This window comes from Saimiri boliviensis (genome assembly GCF_048565385.1).
Source record: "Saimiri boliviensis isolate mSaiBol1 chromosome 19 unlocalized genomic scaffold, mSaiBol1.pri SUPER_19_unloc_3, whole genome shotgun sequence".
In the NCBI taxonomy this organism is placed as follows: Eukaryota; Metazoa; Chordata; class Mammalia; order Primates; family Cebidae; genus Saimiri; species Saimiri boliviensis.
The window spans coordinates 625,750-640,170 of record NW_027412504.1 but is presented as its reverse complement, the minus strand read 5'-3'; the positions used below and the strand labels follow the sequence as shown (position 1 = coordinate 640,170).

Sequence of the window (14,421 nt, the reverse complement as noted above, 5' to 3'; positions counted from 1 at the left end):
AAGCAGTTTACCAGAACTGAAAAATGGTAAAATAGAAACTAAGTATTGCCCTACATATACTGCAAAGGAATTGAGTTTGTTTCAAAAGAAAAAGGAATCTGCCCAGAGAGAAATCCTCAGCTTAAAGAGAATACGTATGTGTGAGTACTGTGGTGTGTATGAGTACTGTGTGTGTGTGAGTACTGTGGTGTGTGTGAGTACTGTGTGTGTGCATGCACATGTATGAACAGTGTGTGCATGTGAGTACTGTGTGTGTATGAGTACCGTGTGTGTGTGTGCATGCATGCTTGAGTACTGTTTGTGTCTGAGTACTGTGGTGTGTGTGAGTACTGTATGTGTGCCTGCACATGTATGAACAGTGTGTGCATGTGAGTACTGTGTGTGTATGAGTACTGTGTGTGTGCACATCCACCTGTGTGAGTACTTTGTGTATATATATGTGTTTATGTTTGAGCTTATGTGTAGACTCATTGTTGTATATATCTTTTCTCTTAAAAATTGTACATGTTCAATGATGCAACACGGGTGCATTTTCCAAAATACTCGGCCATATACACATTGGGTATTGTACTATTGTGTTGCTATAAATGATTACCTGGGGCAGGGTAATTTATAAATAAAAGAGGTTTATTTGGCTCACAGTTTTGCAGGGTATTGAGGTGGAGGAGCACAATTTTTATTATCACCCACTGCTATCCTTCGAGCTGTACAAGAGGCATGGCATCAGCATCTGCTTCTGGTGAGGTCCTCAGGGAGCTTTCACTCCTGGTGTAAGGGGAAGTGAAGTTGGCTTCACAGAGGGAGTTAAGAGAAAAGAGAGAGGGGAGGGAGGTGCCAAGCTCTTTTTTTAATTTCTTATTTTTTGAGACGGAGTTTTGCTCTTTTTATCCAGGCTGGAGTGCAATGGCGCGATCTCGGCTCACTGCAACCTCCACCCGCTGGGTTCAGACAATTCTCCTGCCTCAGCCTCCTGAGTAGCTGGGATTACAGGCACGCACCACCATGCCCAGCTAATTTTTTGTATTTTTCGTAGAGATGGGGTTTCACCATGTTGACCAGGATGGTCTCTATCTCTTGACCTCATGATCCACCTGCCTTGGCCTCCCAAAATGCTGGGATTACAGGCCTGAGCCACCGAGCCCAGCCCGGGAAGTGCCAAGCTCTTTAGAGCAATCTGTTCTCCTGGAACTCACTCATTACCACAAAGCAGGCACCAAGCCACTCATGAGGGACCCGCCCCCATGGCCCAAACACCTCCCACTGGGCCCCGCTTCCATCGCTAGGATCACATTTCAACATGAGGTTTGGAGGAGACAAATATTTAAGCTCTTCTCATTGTAATAATAAGAAGACTAAGAATCATAAGCACATGATTGATGCTCTTTCAGATTTCTCTGGAGGAAGGAAAGAAGGTACTATTTCTGAAGGGAATATAGTTTGAGAACTGAAGGATAAGATGTATATTTTCAAGCCAATTCATCAGATTTCCATTTTAAGCTTTTCTTCACATGTGGCACAGGTGAATTTTTCACTTTCTAGATGGGCGCTGGTAGAGAAGTCTACGGATGCATTTTAATGGCACCACGGGTGTCATTCTGGAGCTGCTCACATGGACCAGTCACATTGTGAGCATGAGAGACCTGCCTCATGCCTATGGAAATACTCAAGGCAACTTAGCATTGTTGCAGTTTTATTATTCATTGATGTCCTCTGGACAACACACTCAGAATGTCTATGATTTCTTCTAAATTTGTCATCCATCAGCCAGTAGAAACCTCAATGTTATATAAATAGTCGGTTTTAATTTTAATTTATTCTGGTGGGTCATTGCAATTTTTTAAGTTGTTTTGAGGATCTGGAAATACAAATATTCAGTATTAATCTAAAGGAGTTTTGCTTTTTTCTGTTTTTTCTTTATCTTTTCAGTGTACCTTTGGAAAGTCAAGCACCGCTTGTTTAGGGAAGCAAATTTTTTGTTTGTTTGTTTATTTCTTTTAGAGATGGAGTCTCCCTCTGTTGCCCAAGCTGGAGTGCAGTGGTGCAATCTCAGCTCACTGCAAGTTCCACCTCCCTGGTTCAAGTGATTCTTGTGCCTTGTTACTTATGTGAGTTTGTGATTTCATCCTTTTATTCCATCCACCAGTAATCACTGCCTGTCTGCTTGGAGACAGACACTGTACTGGACTCGGTTCATGATGTCTATCGGTTTGATGCAAAAGTTATTACAGTTTTTCACATTAAAAGTAATTGCAAAAACTGCAATTATGTTTGCACCAACACAGTAGAATAATAAAGGAGCATCCTAACTCCAAAGCTTTCACATGCTCAGAAGCTAGAAGGAACAAGCACCTTACATACCTACATATATTTCTTCCTCACAATAAACCTTTGATGTCAGTGTTGTTATAATTTCCATTTATCAGATGGGAAAACTGAGGCCTTGCTTGCCAGTGGTGGCATCTAATGAACAGACAAAACGAGGGAATTGAAGGACCTCTTCAAGGAGAATGAAAAATCGCTGCTCGAGGAAATGGGAGAGGACACGAACAGATGGAAAAACACTCCATGCTCATGGATAGGAAGAATCAATATTGTGAAAATGGCCACACTGCCCAAAGTAATTTATAGATTCAATGCTGTTTTCATGAAACTGACATCTCTCACAGGATTGGAAGAAACTACTTTAAAATTCATACGGAACTAAAAAGAGAGCTTGTATAGCCAAGATGATCCTAAGCAAAGAGAACAAAGCTGGAGGCATCATGCTACTTGACTTCACATTGTACTACAAGGCCAGTAACCAAAACAGCAGGATGCTGGTACAAAAACAGACACATGGACAAATGGAGCAGAACAGAGAACTCAGAAATAAGACCACACATCTACAACTATGTGATCTTTGACCAACTTACCAAAACAAGCAACCGGGAAAAGGTTTCTTATTTAATAAATGGTGCTGGGAGAACTGGCTAGCCATATGCAAAAAATTGAAACTGGACCCCTTCCTTACACCTTAGACAAAAATTAACTACGATGGATTAAAGACATAATTGTAAAACACAAAACTATAAAAACTCTAGAAGAAAATCTAGGCAATAGCATTCAGGACATAGGAAAAGTCAACAATTTCCTGAAGGAAATGTCAAAAGCAATTGCAACAAAAGCCAAAATTAGCAAATGAGATCTAATTAAATAAAAGTGCTCCTGCACAGCAAAAGAAACTATTATCGGAGTGAACAGACAAGCTACAAAGTGAGAGAAAGGTTTTGCAATCTATCCATCTGACAATGTCTAACGTCCAGAATTGTCAAGGAACACACAAGGACATGGTCCCTACACAAGGGTGACATGCAAGTTCGTGAAGCAGTCCATAGTTTTAAACTTCAAATTTTCAAGGAGGACACAAGGTTCTGTGTCCTCCAGGAAACCCAGGTTTCTGCTGGAGCTGCGAGGTGCAGGGACACCCTGAGAGAGAATGTGGAGGTTTTGCTGATCATGGACTGAGAATTCCAGGGGGTGCAGTGGGAAGATTTGTGGAGTTGGGGAGGGAGGATGATGTGGACAGAAGAGGAGTGTGCAGAGCCTCGTGGATTCAAGTGCAGAGTATGTGGGGGACCCAGCGTGACTGACACAAACAGGGAGAGGGCGTGATAAGCTCAGTCGTGGTGGGCTTGAGGAAGATGATGGTGCTGAGGCTGTGGGAGACAGGGGAGGAGGAGAAGGGGTGGCTCTCACCTGGGCTCTGTCCATGGAAGTGAGGATGGTGGAGTGGTTGGGTCTCCGTGCTGTGTGGACCTTTCTTGACCACCTGATGACAGTTTGCAGTTCCTGACACAGCGGGCTTCTTAGAGGATTGATTCTTGACCCCAAGGAAAGGAAGTGAGCTCATTCTAGGTCTCAGGGCTACCCTGATGCCTTCTTCAGGGGGTGCCACTTCTGGGTCCCCCGTGGATCCCAGCACAGGAGCCCTCTTCTGCCCTGCTGAGGGGACCAAGGCCCAGGGGAGCTGTGCTCAGATTTCATAATGCCAATATATATCTCCGCACCTTGGAATATTATGTGGACGTGGAGGTGTTTTTCCCAAATAAAAGAAAACTAAGTAAATGGGACCCTAAAAAAAAAATACAACTGAGCAATGGAGAGTAGAAGAAAATTTTCCTACTTTTCAGTTTCCCTGAATGTTGGTCTCAAGGGGCTGGAGAGAGAAGTTGCAGGGAGAACAGAAACTCGGAGAGGGCTGGAGCTCCCAAGCGCTGCTCACCTCCACAAGAAAGACATGCGGGAAATGGTTAAGGCAATTTCACATCACTTTGAAATTCTGTAATATTAGGGAATTGTAGTAACTCTCTTCAGTGTAATAATAATACTGTTGTCGGAAACATGTTATTTTTTAAGAGATGACCACCAAAGTATTTAGAAATGAAGGTCATGCTGTTGGCAAGTGATTGCCTAATGTTTCAGCAAAAATCGTGGAAATATAACTTATTACATACACAAAGGAAATAATTAGATCTATGGTGACAATTGTATTCTTTCCAACTTTTGGACTCTGAAATTTTTTAAATAACTTGGAGAAAAAAATTAAAGCTAATACTACATAATCACATGAGAACTGTTCACAACGTCATGTTGAATGAAAATTAAACTTCAAGACTAGCTGAGGTGACTCATATCCAATCCCAGAGCTTTTAGAGGCTGAGCTGGGAGGACCACTTTAGGCCAGGTATTTGAAAGCAGCCTGGGCAACATGGCGAGACCCCATCTCTACAATACACTAAAAAATTAATGAGCCTGGTGGCAGGTGCCTGTGGTTCTGGCTACTTGGGAAGCTGAGTGGGGGGATTGCTTCAGCCTGGGAGTTCAAGGTTACAGTGAACTGTGATCATACCACTGCAATTTAGCCTCAGTGACACAGCAAGACCATGTTTCAAAAAAAAAAAAGAGTGAGAGAGAGAAGAAAAAAAATATATCAGGCCTTTAAAAGCATTCAAGAGCATGTGCATGAGAATGTCAGTTGTGTGTGGATGTGTCATTGTGTCGAGAGTGTCTGAGTAAGCATGTGTGTCAATATGTGTGACAACATCTTTTTGTCTGTGTGCAATGGTGTATGAGTCTATGTGTGCATTCATTCATTCATTTATTCACTCAACAAGTATATTTAAAGTAACAATCACTGTTCCAGGCAGCTGTGAACAATCAAAATCACTGTCCTTGTCCTCATAAAGCATGTATGCTAGAGGACAGAAAGAGTATAAGCAATTAAAATAAATACATTCATAGCTGGGCACAAATGTATGTAATCCCAGCACTTTGGGAGGCTGAAGCGGGAGGACCACTTGAGGCCAGAAGTTTGAGAACAGTTTGGGAAACATATCAAGACTCCGTTTGTACCAAAAGTAAATACAAAACTAGCCGAGTGTGATGGCACACACCTGTAGTCCCAGCTACTTGGGAGGCTGAGGTGGGAGGATCACTTGAGCCCAGGAGTTTGAGGCTATGGTGAGCCAAGATTGCACCACCGCATTCCGGCCTGGGTAAACAGCACAACCCTGTCTCTCAAAACAAATAAGTAAAGAATTCTTAAATGTTAGTAAAAGGGTTGCGAACAAAAACAAAGCAGGGTGGGGTGAGGGGGGTGGGAGATGCCAAGTGGGCAGTGCAGAGACAGGCTCCGGTGGGCATGAGGAGAACGTGGGGCGGGGGGCGGGGAAGGGAGCCCTGGAGATGAGTTTCAGGCAGGGGAGTGGCTGTGCAGAGGCTCTGAGGTATGGACACCTGGGGTGCTGGATAAACCGTGATGCCTGGGCGGGCCTCGGTCTGACCCCACCGCACAGCCGCACCTGGGTAAACTGGGCGGTCACCGGAGAGGGCCTTGCCCACGAGAGGGACTTTTCACCATGTTCTCCGCCCTCCCCATACCCCAGTTCCTCTGCCAGAAATGAGCGCGTGATCACGCCTCGGGCGCCCTTCCCGGGAAGAAGTTGCGCACGTGTCACTGCTGTCACAGGAAGCAGGGGCGCTGAAAAGGAAGAAGGAGCAGAAGAAAACGTTTCTTCTTTCCGGGTTTCTGGAGGGTGGGCCCGGAGGGCTGGAGAGGGGATGAGGAGACAGAAACCTCAGGGGCGGCTCCAGAGCTTCCCGCTCCTCCCGCGGGTGGGGTCCCCGGCTGCCAGAGGCCGCTTCACCCCGCCGATGCCCAGCCCGGCTCCGTGTCTCTGCCTGACCCACCCCCGCTCCTCCCTCCGCTGCTCCGCAGAATCCGAGCGCGGCCCGCGGCCGTGCGGATGGGGGAGCTGCCGGGCAGAAACGGGGCGACACGGAGAGGGGCCGCTCGGTGCCAGGCGCGGCTGGGGGCGCCCAGGGGAAGGACCCGGCTTTGTGGCCGAGGCCAAGGCCGTGGCTGCCGGCTGCATGCTCTGTTTTCTCAGCCGCTCCGAGGACTCTCGCCCACGGCAGCACCGAGGCTGTTCTTCAGGAACCACCCAGTCCAACCGCTTATCCATTGAGAACTGCGCACATAGGTCAGTTTTTGATACGAATTGCAGCAGGAAAAAACCTGGATGCACAGTTTGAAAATGATGGACGAATGACACCCTTGGAACAGCCCTGATGATCTGGGGTTCAGTGGAAAAGGAACAGGACAAACTTCAGGAAGAAATACGAGAATTTAATCGAAATTCAGGCTATCGCTGTTTGTATGGAAAATGGCAACTTTAAAGAAGCAGAAGTCTTTGAAAGAATATTTGGTGGGCTGGGCGCGGTGGCTCACGCCTGTAATCCTAGCACTTTGGGAGGCCGAGGCGGGTGGATCACGAGGTCAAGAGATCGAGACCATCCTGGTCAACATGGTGAAACCCCGTCTCTACTAAAAATACAAAAAATTAGCTGGGCATGGTGGCGCGTGCCTGTAATCCCAGCTACTCAGGAGGCTGAGGCAGGAGAATTGCCTGAGCCCAGGAGGCGGAGGCTGCGGTGAGCCGAGATCGCGCCATTGCACTCCAGCCTGGGTAACAAGAGCAAAACTCTGTCTCAAAAAAAAAAAAAAAAAAAAAAGAATATTTGGTGATCCAAATTCTTATATGCCTTTAAAAAGGAAATTGCTTATGATAATCTCTCAGAAAGATACATTTCATTCCATGGAGTAAATGAAGAGTTATGTGAATTATGTGCTAAGTGAAAAATCATCCACCTTTCTAATGAAGGCAGCCGCAAAAGCATAGAAAGTAAAAGAGCAAGAACAATAACTTCTCAAGAGAAACCCAATGGTAATGATGCTGAAATGGAAACCGAAGCTAATTTGGATACAAGGAAAAGGTCTCACAAGAATCTTTGCTTATCTAAGTTGAAACATGGAACCCAACAACAAGACCTTAATAAGAAAGAAAGAAGAGTAGGAACTCTTCAAAGTGCAAGAAAGAAAAAAGAAAGCAGAAGAGCCAGTGAAAGTACGATCCCTGTTTCAAAGGGTCAGCTGGTGACTCCTGAAAAGCACTGAGCTAGAAAAAGACAGATGTGGCTTTGGGAAGAAGACAAGAATTTGACCTCTGGAGTGAGGAAATTTCGAGAGGGTAACATCTAAAGTACTGTTGCAGTATAAATTCAACAACCTGACAAATGTCATGTTAAAAGGCACAATGAAGAAACTAAAATGGATTTGCTCAGACAGTGAAGACTGTGTTTGTAAAAGCTTGGTGAAAGGACAATTAAGTATTTTGGTTGCTACGTTTTGTTTGAAACTTGCATCATTGATGTATTTTAAAACTTTACATTGTTACAGTATTTTTCTGTGACCATCAATTAATATGAGGGTTTGTACTATAAGAGTTAAAGTATATGCTATCGTATTCTTTAAGAACTTTATTTTGATAAACTGTAAATTTGTTGAAGCCTGCTACATTAGCATTCCCACGCACAAATCCTGTTCCAATGAAAAAATTAAAAGCTGATATAAAAAAATTTAATTAACCTATTTTGTATCTGTAGGCTGACCTCAACCCTGTAACGTAACCCATTAAAATGAATTTGCTAGATGATTGAATAACAATAGTCCTTTGGTATGAGATAATGACTTGGTTTATGGCCTTAATATGCTACTTAATTACTTAAGACATGTATTAATAGAATGATAAATGTACAAAGTAACCTATAAGCATGACATTCTTTTGCTTTCAATGGTTTCATGTAAAGAAAAAAAAACTTGAACACAGTAATACCCAAGGACACAAGTGAACAATAGACACTGGGAAGGGAGGGTGGGAGTGAGAGCTGAAAACTGCCTACCGGGTGCTCTGCTCACTACCTGGGCAATGGATCATCTGTGCCCCACACCTCAGCAGTGCAGTGTACCCAGCTAACAAGCCTGCCATGTGCTCCCTGAATCTAAAATACAAATAAATTTTATTATTACCCATGGAACAAAATCTGTACTATTAGCAAGAGTCATTTTGCGTCTCACTTGGAAACAATTTGACTTTTGTTCCAGTGTTTAAACTTTGACAAAAATGGTTTTGAATAGATCTGTATAGCCTGATGCCATAAACATAATATAACCTGTTGCCATAAATATAAGATTCTCTGATACATTCATTTAACATATCAATATCGGGCCAAAAATAATATTGTGTAAAGTTTAAATAGCTATTGACTATGAGCACCTTGACGTCTATGATAGGTAATAAACAAGGCCATACATACCTTACTAAGCAGTTTTGGTTTTTCACTAACATTGCATTTTTTAAAGATTTAAACTCACAGAATTATTGAGCATATTGACTTGTGTGCTTTATTTAGCAAGTGAGTAAAAATATTGGAATAATAAAGCATTTGCATAAAAATCAAATGGTAGTGTGTTGTAATCTGTATTTTACTTCCTATTAAGGTTTTATACGTGACTTTCCCATGGTTCCTGAATTTGTTATCTTATTATATACTATATATAATCAGAAACATGGATAATTTTTTAAAAGAAGAATCTGACAGCTGCGCGGCGACGCCCCCCTGTGGCCACAGGGCTGAGAACGGTGGCCCTTAGCTCCATCCTCACCTGCTCAGCCGAGACCTCCCCTGGGTCTCCCTGGGCTCCCGGCAGCAGGAAAGGCGTCTGAACACAAGAGGGCGCCCCTACCCCATGTCACGGTTGGGATCGGCCGCGTCTGTGTGGGTCTGTTCATGGGCTTTTTATTCTATTCCATTGATTTAAGCCTATTTTATAACAATGTCGCACTGCTTTTTATTACTAGAGGTTTATAGTAAATCTTGAAATTACTCAATATGCATCCTCCAAATTCCTTCTTTTTAAAGTTATTTCAGCTATTCGAACTTATTTATATTTTCATAGAAATGGTAGCTTCAGCTTGCCAATTTCTTTTAACATTTCCTTTAAAGCTCACTGGTGTCTTAATTGAAAATGCACTTAATTTAACAGCTCAGTCTTGGAGAAGTAATAACACTGGATATTCCACTTCTTGAATACGCAATTTCTCTGTTAATTTTGATCTTCTTTACTTTCTGTCGGTAGTGCTTGTAGACTTTAGTGTAGAAATTATACACACTATTAAAAAATTGATGCCTGAACATGGTATTACTTTGCTAATTTTTATTTTGAGACAGAGCTTTGCTCTGGTTGCCCAGGTAGAATGCAATGATGTCATGTTGGCTCACTGCAACCTCTGCCTCCTGGGTTCAAAAGATCTCCTGCCTCAACCTCCTGAGTACATGGGATTGCAGGCTTCCACCACCATGCCCGACTAATTTTGTATTTTTAGTAGAGAGAGGATTTCGCCATGCTGGCCAGGCTGGTCTGGAACTCCTGACCTCAAGTGACCCACCCACCTTGGCCTCCCAAAATGCTGGGATTACAGGAGTGAGCCTCTGCACCCGGCCTGTTTTTTATTGTATTAATTGAGTTGTGTTATTTAATTTGCAGTTTATTTGAATCAAACACTTCCCCATAAACCAATCTGGAGTGACATATTTTTTAAAATGTGTATTTGAATTTATTAACTTCTTGCACTGAATTTTTGGTCTTTGTTCGAGAGAAATCATTGTTCTTGGTTCTTTTTTCTTCTAATTTTGTTGTCTGCATTTTCTTTTTTTAATCTGAGTAATGTTGGCCTCATAAATCCAGTTGAAAAGAGTTGCCTCCTTTAATTTCTAAAAAGGTGTGTGTAAAATTGATGCTATTTTCAACTGTGTGTTTCATATAATTCATCAGCAAAGCCTTCTGGACCTTTTGTATTCTCTATGGGAAGGATTTCAACTACAAATTCAATTTCTACAATTTATATATGGCTGGTCACATTTTCTATTTCTTCTTAGATCAGTTTTCATGAATTTTCTCTCTCAAGGAAATTGTTCATTTGGATGTCAAGCTTATTGGCATAAAATTATTAATATTCCTTTTCTTGACCTGAAGGTCACAGTGGTCTGATGTTCTTTTATTCCTGTTATTGTTAATTTGTATCTTTTTGTCTTGATCAATCTAGTTAGGGTTTTATAAAATTTACTGATTATTTTCCCGTACAAGCAAGTTTAGGATTTGTTAATTTTATTTATCTTTCTAAGTAATTGACTTCAGTTTCATTATCATTTCCTTCCTCTGCATGTTCCTTTTCATTTCTTATGGCAGAAGCTAAGTTACTAATTTGACATCTTCTTCTTTTCTAATAGAGGTACTTAAAAATGTCATTTTTTCTCTATTATTTCAGCTGCACACCATAGATTGTGATTTATTTTACTTTAATATCCTTCAGTTTAGAGGATTTCCTAATTTCTCTTGTGATTTCTACTTTGACAAAATTGTCATTTAGAGTTTTGATGTTTAATTTCTAAATACTTGGTATTTTTACAATCATGTATCTTAGTCCATTTTGGCTGTTGTAACAGAATACTATAGTCTGTGTGGATTATAAACAAAAGAAATCTATTTCTCACAATTCCAGAGCCTGGGAAGTCCAAGGTCAAGACAATAGCAGAATGAGTGTGTGATTCAGGTGTTTCCAGATTCACAAATGGTGTCTTTTCTCAGTGTTCTTACATGGTGGAAGGGGCAAAGGACCTGAATGAAGTCCCTTTTATAAGAACAGTAACCTAATTAATAAGGGATCTGCCCTCATGACTTAATCACCTCTTAAAGGCTCCACCTCCAAACACCATCACATTAGGGATTAGGTTTCAATATATGAACTTAGGGAATGACCAAAACATTCAGTCCACAGGATCACCTTATTGCTACCAATTTCTAATGCGTTTTCATATGGTCTGAAACTACGTCTTGTATGGTTTCAATATTTTCAAATGTATTGTTTGATGGCCTGAGATATAGTTTCTCTTGGTAAATGTATAATTCACACTTGAGACAATATATATTTTTTCACTGATGTTCATATGTATTTATATACATAAAGTCTGTGTGGTTAATGTTTTTGTTTTTCTAGTTCTTTGTTGGAATTTTCTATAGTTTTTAAATTTATTGCTAAAGTTTTAACATATCCAATCATGCTCATAGAATTCTCCATTTCTCTCTGTAATTTTATCCATTTCTTTGTGAACTCTGAAGTTAAGCTATTGGGCGGATTTCTGATTGCATGTCTTTTTGCTGGATTGATGCTTTTGTTATTGTGAAATGTCTCTCTCTCTGTTTTTTTAATCTCTGGTAATACATTTCATTTGAAAATCTCTTCTTTACTGGTTGTAATATAACCGGTAGCAATATAATGCTTTCAACCCCCTTAGGCTTACTGTTCACGTGACATTGCTTCTTCCGTCAATTTTCATTTAACTTAGACCTACGTGTGCAGGCGTTAGTCTGTTTTCACACTGCTAATGTTGTAACCAAGCGAGTTGTAAGGAAAGTGCCACACTCTGAGATAGAATCAGGAGTTCTTTGTTGCCAGTGACCAAGAGACAGCTAACGCTCAAAATTCTCTTGGCCCGGAAGAAGGGGCTTGATTCCTTTTTACACTTTGCTTAGAGAAAGGGGGTAATCACCCCCTTGCATTTTGTAAGTCCAGGAATATTCAAGTTGGATTTAGAATTGGAATGATAGAAGATCCAGTCACAGACGCCATCGATTCTTTGATTTTTGTCTTTTGGATTCCTCGTTTTTCCTGATTATCCACTCACAAGTTGACTCAGCTGGGAACCTGACCATGAATGTAGTGCTTTCTGGCTGGGCTCCGCCCCTCATCGGGAAGACCAGGTGAAAAGGTAAAGAAACAAACAAAAACCTGAATTCTCCCTTGGCAGTGTGGGTCATATCCACTGTCTGGGATTTAAAATGCCTCTTCATGTGCAAGGCGAGGTGGTCTGACCTGGAAAATGCTCGGTGGCGTTTCTGGCACCGGAACGGGCGTTGCCCAGTGTGTTTACCGTAGTGCCTGGTCAGTTCATCTGAGCAGACGAATTTCCATCCACAGCCCTGGCAGTCACCGTGGTAAGGTTTCTCAGCTGTGTGGGCTCGCAGGTGTGCCTTGGGATGGGAACTCTTTGTGTGGGTGGCCGTGCTTTTCTGGGACACGATCGTCTTCCCCTGTTTGGCCTGGGCTCCTCGGCAGGCAGGAACCCGGCGGCTTGAGCTCTTGGTCATGGAGCGGCGGACTTGCGGCTGAGTCTGGTCAGGCAGGAAGGATGGGTAATCGGGCCCTGGGTGGGGATGGAAGCCGGGGAAGTGGCAGGGCAGGGTGACAGTCCCTGCTGCTCAGCAGTTCCTCAGGTCCCAGGGGTTGGGGGCTGCCGCCCCAGGGGGACGTCGTGTACAGCCCGCCGTGGCCATGGCTGGGAGGGGTCCAGCGCCTGAGTGGGTGCAGGAGGAGACTCCTCCTGCTTGATCTGGGGGTACGGGCGCTGCGGGCCGCCGTTGTGGGGGCCGCCACCACCACCACCAGGTGGCTGCTGTCAGGGCCGTCTTCGCTGCCGCTGATGACAACTGGCTGTGTACTCGCTGCCCGGGGGCGCTCAGTGACGCCTTCAGCATGAACTTGCCAGTCACCCCAACAGCTGGCAGCTGCAGCTGCAGCGGTGGAGTGGACCCCGGCTCCAACTGCGGCTGCAGCAGGTCCGCCGCAGAGCCGCCAGAGGGGCTCATGTTGTGCATGTCCTCCAGGTCGAAGGAAGCCGTCGGAGGGGGAGCGGACTTTCTGCCACAGAGGAGGCCTCCGCCCGTGGGGTCCCCACGCCTGGGTCGCCCCGCCGGCATCGGACAGCCGAAGCTGCAGGTGGAGGGTGCGCTGGCAGGGCCGCTGCTCGACGGGAACGACGAGGAAGACGCGGATGCTGACAAGGGTACAGTGGCGGCCACTGACTGCTGATGGACAGCGGACCGGAGAGGACAAGGCCCAGGTCCAGGAGGCCGCCGAGCTCCTCGGTCTCTCTCCGGGGCAGGGGGCCAGGTTGCTACCGCCGCAAGCTGCAGGGGCTCCGGCAGGTCTGTGGCCACGGTCGCCACCACTAGGTCCTGGCGTGGCCAGGAAGCATTGGGGGAAGTCCTTCATGTGGGAGAGCTCCTCCTGCCAGCGGCTAATCGGGTTATTTGGAGCACCTGCTTAACACAGTGTCCTCTCCCTTCCCGCCCGGCCAGACGCCAACGTGGAGAAAGGTGGGAGCAGCGCCTCGCTGACAGCCCTGTCAGACCCCCCAGGTGGCTGCCTCATGAATGTGAGGGCCCAGAAGGTCCTCAGGAGCCCGAAGCATCTGGGGCACCTGAGCCCCAAAGTCAACGAAGAGAAGACTTAGAAACGAAGCCAAAACCCAAACCCCCAAGTTGCCTGACGTCCTTCTTCTTTAGATTAAATATAAATTAGAGTCATCCTTTTTAAAAAGTTTCTTTGTTTACAAAGCTCTTAGAAAAGTAGACAATCTTATAAAAATAGACAATCAGCAAGGCAAGAAAGTAGGCCCGGTGGCCGGGCTGCCCTGTCTTCCACTCACCAGCGTCCTCCACCACTATCATGGTCACCTGGGTTGCTGCCGTGGGCGCAGGGGCTGTGGCCAGGGCAGTGGGCAGGAGTTGCCACTCGGTGAGGCTGCCACGGTGGAGAACTGGTGGGTGCTGCAGGGCACGGAGTCTGGGGAGCTGGAGTCTGGATGCACGGAGTCTGGGTGCGCAGAGGCCACAGGCGCGGGTCATGGGCCTGTGGGTGGGGAGGGGACCGGAGGGGCGGCGAGGTCACTCGGCGGCTCCTGGTGCCTCCGCTGCCTGCCACGGCCTCTGCTCCCCACGCGCCCGCTCCTTCTCTCTGGGAAACTTGGAAAAACTCTTAATATGTGCAGATTCCTTAGGCTTTCTTGATTCTTTCCGGGCCTTAAGGTAGATTTAGAGAATTATAAATTCTTGCAACAGAAAATCTGCCTTAAAAAAGTCTTCCCCGGTGATCTTTAGGCAGCTCATCTACAGACAGGTTCTTAGACACCCTGGCAAGTTTC

At 44.7% G+C, this 14,421-nt stretch overlaps 2 pseudogenes; one reads left to right on the top strand and one right to left on the bottom strand.

The window, feature by feature from the left end:
* Positions 1-6,099: 6,099 nt before the first annotated feature.
* Positions 6,100-8,892, top strand: LOC141583306 (telomeric repeat-binding factor 1-like; annotated as a pseudogene).
* A 1,808-nt stretch (positions 8,893-10,700) lies between these two features.
* On the bottom strand, positions 10,701-13,988 carry LOC141583318 (Krueppel-like factor 4 pseudogene; annotated as a pseudogene).
* Between the last annotated feature and the right edge of the window lie 433 nt (positions 13,989-14,421).